Here is a 6014-nt window from a genome sequence, read left to right on the forward strand (position 1 = left end):
TTTGATTCGGGTCTTATTCGAAGACTTGGACACCAACACTTGGGGATCCACCTATATAATGAGGGGCCAAGGGAGGGGGCCGGCCACCCCAAGACCACAAGCTGGCCGCCCCCCTTGAAGTGGCCGACCACCCCCTCCCAAACCCTAGCCGCCCCCTCTCCTCCATATCTCCCGCGTAGCTTAGCGAAGCTCTGCCGGACTTCTCCACCGCCACCGACACCACACCGTCATGCTGTCGGATTCAAGAGGAGCTACTACTTCCGCTGCCCGCTGGAACGGGGAGGTGGACGTCGTCTTCATCAACAACCGAACGTGTGACCGAGTACGGAGGTGCTGCCCGTTCGTGGCGCCGGAACCGATCGTGATCAAGATCTTCTACGCGCTTTTGCAAGCGGCAAGTGAACATCTACCGCAGCAACAAGAGCCTCATCTTGTAGGCTTTGGAATCTCTTCAAGGGTGAGACTCGATAATCCCCTCGTTGCTACCGTCTTCTAGATTGCATCTTGGCTTGGATTTCGTGTTTGCGGTAGGAAAATTTTTGTTTTCTATGCAACGTTATCCTATAGTGCCGCCCTATGGTGTGGTGGCCCCAGGCCCCCTCCGAGGCTGCCCTTCCGCCTATTTAAAGCCTCCGTCGCGAAAACCCTATGACGTTGGACGAAACCAGAGAAAACCTTCCAGAGCCGCCGCCATCGCGAAGCCAAGATCTGGGAGACAGGAGTCTCTGTTCCGGCACGCCGCCGGGACGGGGAAATGCCCCCGGAAGGCTTCTCCATCGACACCACCGCCATCATCATCAACGCTGCTGTCTCCCATGAGGAGGGAGTAGTTCTCCATCGAGGCTCGGGGCTGTACCGGTAGCTATGTGGTTCATCTCTCTCCCTATGTACTTCAATACAATAATCTCATGAGCTGCCTTACATGATTGAGATTCATATGATGATGCTTGTAATCTAGATGTCATTATGCTAGTCAAGTGAATTTTACTTATGTGATCTCCGGAGACTCCTTGTCCCACGTGTGTAAAGGTGACAGTGTATGCACCGTGTGGGTCTCTTAGGCTATATTTCACAGAATACTTATTCACTGTTATGAATGGCATAGTGAAGTGCTTATTTATATCTCTTTATGATTGCAATGTGTTTGTATCACAATTTATCTATGTGCTACTCTAGCAATGTTATTAAAGTAGTTTTATTCCTCCTGCACGGTGTAATGGTGACAGTGTGTGCATCCGTGTTAGTACTTGGCATATGCTATGATTATGATCTCTTGTAGATTATGAAGTTAACTATTGCTATGATGGTATTGATGTGATCTATTCCTCCTACATAGTGTGAAGGTGACAGTGTGCATACTATGTTAGTACTTGGTTTAGTCGAATTGATCTTTCATGCACTCTAAGGTTATTTAAATATGAACATTGAATTGTGGAGCTTGTTAACTCCGGCATTGAGGATTCGTGTAATCCTACGCAATGTGTTCATCATCCAACAAGAGTGTAGAGTATGCATTTATCTATTCTGTTATGTGATCAAAGTTGAGAGTGTCCACTAGTGAAAGTCTGATCCCTAGGCCTTGTTCCTAAATACTGCTATCGCTGCTTGTTTACTGTTTTACTGCGTTACTACTGCTGCGTTACTACTGCTTGTTTACTGTCCTGGGCAAAGCACTTTTCTGGTGCCGTTGCTACTTATTCATACCACCTGTATTTCACTATCTCTTCGCCGAACTAGTGCACCTATTTGGTGTGTTGGGGACACAAGAGACTTCTTGCTTTGTGGTTGCAGGGTTGCATGAGAGGGATATCTTTGACCTCTTCCTCCCTGAGTTCGATAAACCTTGGGTGATCCACTTAAGGGAAAACTTGCTGCTGTTCTACAAACCTCTGCTCTTGGAGGCCCAACACTGTCTACAGGAAAAGGAGGGGGCGTAGACATCACAAGCCTCATGCATAGTATACTAATAGTGCCCGCACCTTGTCCTAATTAGCTTGGATTGCCGGGATTATCGCAATGCACATGTTTTAACCAAGTGTCACAAAGGGGTACCTCTATGCCGCCTGTACAAAGGTCTAAGGAGAAAGCTCGCATTGGATTTCTCGCTATTGATTATTCTCAACTTAGACATCCATACCGGGACAACATAGACAACAGATAATGGACTCCTCTTTTATGCATAAGCATGTAGCAACAATTAATTTTCTCATATGAGATTGAGGATATTTGTCCAAAACTGAAACTTCCACCATGGATCATGGCTTTAGTTAGCGGCCCAATGTTCTTCTCTAACAACATGCATGCTCTAACCATTAGGTGGTAAATCTCCCTTACTTCAGACAAGACGAACATGCATAGCAACTCACATGATATTCAACAAGGAGTAGTTGATGGCGTCCCCAGGAACATGGTTATCGCACAACAAGCAACTTAATAAAAGATAAAGTGCATAAGTACATATTCAATACCACAATAGTTTTTAAGCTATTTGTCCCATGAGCTATATATTGTAAAGGTAGAGGATAGAAATTTTAAAGGTAGCACTCAAGCAATTTACTTTGGAATGGCGGAGAAATACCATGTAGTAGGTATGTATGGTGGACACAAATGGCATAGTGGTTGGCTCAAGTATTTTGGATGCATGAGAAGTATTCCCTCTCGATACAAGGTTTAGGCTAGAAAGGCTATTTGAAACAAACACAAGGATGAAGCGGTGCAGCAAAACTCACATAAAAGACATATTGAAAACATTATAAGACTCTACACCGTCTTTCTTGTTGTTCAAACTCAATACTAGAAATTATCTAGACTTTAGAGAGACCAAATATGCAAACCAAATTTTAGCATGCTCTATGTATTTCTTCATTAATAGGTGCAAAGTATATGATGCAAGAGCTTAAACATGAGCACAACAATTGCCAAGTATCACATTATCCAAGACATTTTAGCAAATTACTACATGTATCATTTTCCAATTCCAACCATATAACAATTTAACGAAGAAGAAACTTCGCCATGAATACTATGAGTAAAGCCTAAGGACATACTTGTCCATATGCTACAGCGGAGCGTGTCTCTCCCACACAAAGAATGCTAGGATCCATTTTATTCAAACAAAACAAAAACAAAAACAAACCGACGCTCCAAGCAAAGCACATAAGATGTGATGGAATAAAAATATAGTTTCAGGGGAGGAACCTAATAATGTTGTCGATGAAGAAGGGGATGCCTTGGGCATCCCCAAGCTTAGACGCTTGAGTCTTCTTGATATATGCAGGGGTGAACCACCGGGGCATCCCCAAGCTTAGAGCTTTCACTCTCCTTGATCATGTTGTATCATCTCCCTCTCTTGATCCTTGAAAACTTCCTCCACACCAAACTCAAAACAACTTATTAGAGGGTTAGTGCACAATCAAAATTTACATGTTCAGAGGTGACACAATCATTCTTAACACTTCTGGACATTGCCCAAAGCTACTGAAAGTTAATGGAATCGAAAAATCCATCAAGCATGGCAAAACAGGCAATGCGAAATAAAAGGCGGAATCTGTCAAAACAGAACAGTTCGTAAAGACGAATTTCTAAGAGGCACCAGACTTGCTCAAATGAAAATTCTAAAATTAAATGAAAGTTGCGTACATATCTGAGGATCACTCACGTAAATTGGCATAATTTTCTGAGTTACCTACAGAGAATTAGGCCCAGATTCATGACAGCAAAGAAATCTGTTTCTGCGCAGTAATCCATATCTAGTATGAACCTTACTATCAACGACTTTACTTGGCATAACAAAACACTAAACTAAGATAAGGAGAGGTTGCTACAGTAGTAAAAAAAATTCCAAGACACAAAATAAAAACAAAGTACTGTAGTAAAAACATGGGTTGTCTCCCATAAGCGCTTTTCTTTAACGCCTTTCAGCTAGGCGCAGAAAGTGTGTATCAAGTATTATGAAGGAAGGTCTTTACTACAGTACTTTGTTTTTATTTTGTGTCTTGGAAGTTGTTTACTACTTTAGCAACCTCTCCTTATCTTAGTTTAGTGTTTTGTTGTGCCAAGTAAAGTCGTTGATAGTAAAGTTCATACTAGATTTGGATTACTGCGCAGAAACAGATTTCTTTGCTGTCACGAATCTGGGCAAAATTCTCTGTAGGTAACTCAGAAAATTATGCCAATTTACGTGAGTGATCCTCAGATATGTACGCAACTTTCATTCAATTTGAGCATTTTCATTTGAGCAAGTCTGGTGCCTCGATAAAATTCTTCAATACGAACTGTTCTGTTTTGACAGATTCTGCCTTTTATTTCGCATTGCCTCTTTTGCTATGTTGGATGAATTTCTTTGATCCATTAATGTCCAGTAGCTTTATGCAATGTCCAGAAGTGTTAAGAATGATTATGTCACCTCTGAACATGTTAATTTTTATTGTCCACTAATCCTCTAATGAGTTGTTCTAAGTTTGGTGTGGAGGAAGTTTTCAAGGATCAAGAGAGGAGTATGATGCAACATGATCAAGGAGAGTGAAAGCTCTAAGCTTGGGGATGCCCCGGTGGTTCACCCCTGCATATTCTAAGAATACTCAAGCGTCTAAGCTTGGGGATGCCCAAGACATCCCCTTCTTCATCGACAACATTATCAGGTTCCTCCCCTGAAACTATATTTTTATTCCATCACATCTTATGTGCTTTTCTTGGAGCGTCGGTTTGTTTTTGTTTTTGTTTTGTTTGAATAAAATGGATCCTAGCATTCACTTTATGGGAGAGAGACACGCTCCGCTGTAGCATATGGACAAGTATGTCCTTAGGCTCTACTCATAGTATTCATGGCGAAGTTTCTTCTTCGTTAAATTGTTATATGGTTGGAATTGGAAAATGATACATGTAGTAATTGCTATACATGTCTTGGGTAATGTGATACTTGGCAATTGTTGTGCTCATGTTTAAGCTCTTGCATCATATACTTTGCACCCATTAATGAAGAAATACATAGAGCATGCTAAAATTTGGTTTGCATATTTGGTCTCTCTAAGGTCTAGATAATTTCTAGTATTGAGTTTGAACAACAAGGAAGACGGTGTAGAGTCTTATAATGTTTACAATATGTCTTTTATGTGAGTTTTGCTGCACCGGTTCATCCTTGTGTTTGTTTCAAATAACCTTGCTAGCCTAAACCTTGTATCGAGAGGGATTACTTCTCATGCATCCAAAATCTTTGAGCCAACCACTATGCCATTTGTGTCCACCATATCTACCTACTACATGGTATTTCTCCGCCATTCCAAAGTAAATTGCTTGAGTGCTACCTTTAAAATTCCATCATTCGCCTTTGCAATATATAGCTCATGGGACAAATAGCTTACAAACTATTGTGGTATTGAATATGTACTTATGCACTTTATCTCTTATTAAGTTGCTTGTTGTGCGATAACCATGTTCACTGGGGACGCCATCAACTACTCTTTGTTGAATTTCATGTGAGTTGCTATGCATGTTCGTCTTGTCTGAAGTAAGAGAGATCTACCACCTTATGGTTAAGCATGCATATTGTTAGAGAAGAACATTGGGCCGCTAACTAAAGCCATGATCCATGGTGGAAGTTTCAGTTTTGGACAATATCCTCAATCTCATATGAGAAAAAATAATTGTTGCCACATGCTTATGCATAAAAGAGGAGTCCATTATCTGTTGTCTATGTTGTCCCGGTATGGATGTCTAAGTTGAGAATAATCAATAGCGATAAATCCAATGCGAGCTTTCTCCTTAGACCTTTGTACAGGCGGCATAGAGGTACCCCTTTGTGACACTTGGTTAAAACATGTGCATTGCGATGATCCGGTAGTCCAAGCTAATTAGGACAAGGTGCGGGCACTATTAGTATACTATGCATGAGGCTTGCAACTTATAAGATATAATTTACATGATACATATGCTTTATTACTACCGTTGACAAAATTGTTTCATGTTTTCAAAATCAAAGCTCTAGCACAAATATAGCAATCGATGCTTTTCCTCTA

The sequence above is a fragment of the Lolium perenne genome, chromosome 6, assembly GCF_019359855.2.
Source record: "Lolium perenne isolate Kyuss_39 chromosome 6, Kyuss_2.0, whole genome shotgun sequence".
NCBI classification, from domain to species: domain Eukaryota; kingdom Viridiplantae; phylum Streptophyta; class Magnoliopsida; order Poales; family Poaceae; genus Lolium; species Lolium perenne.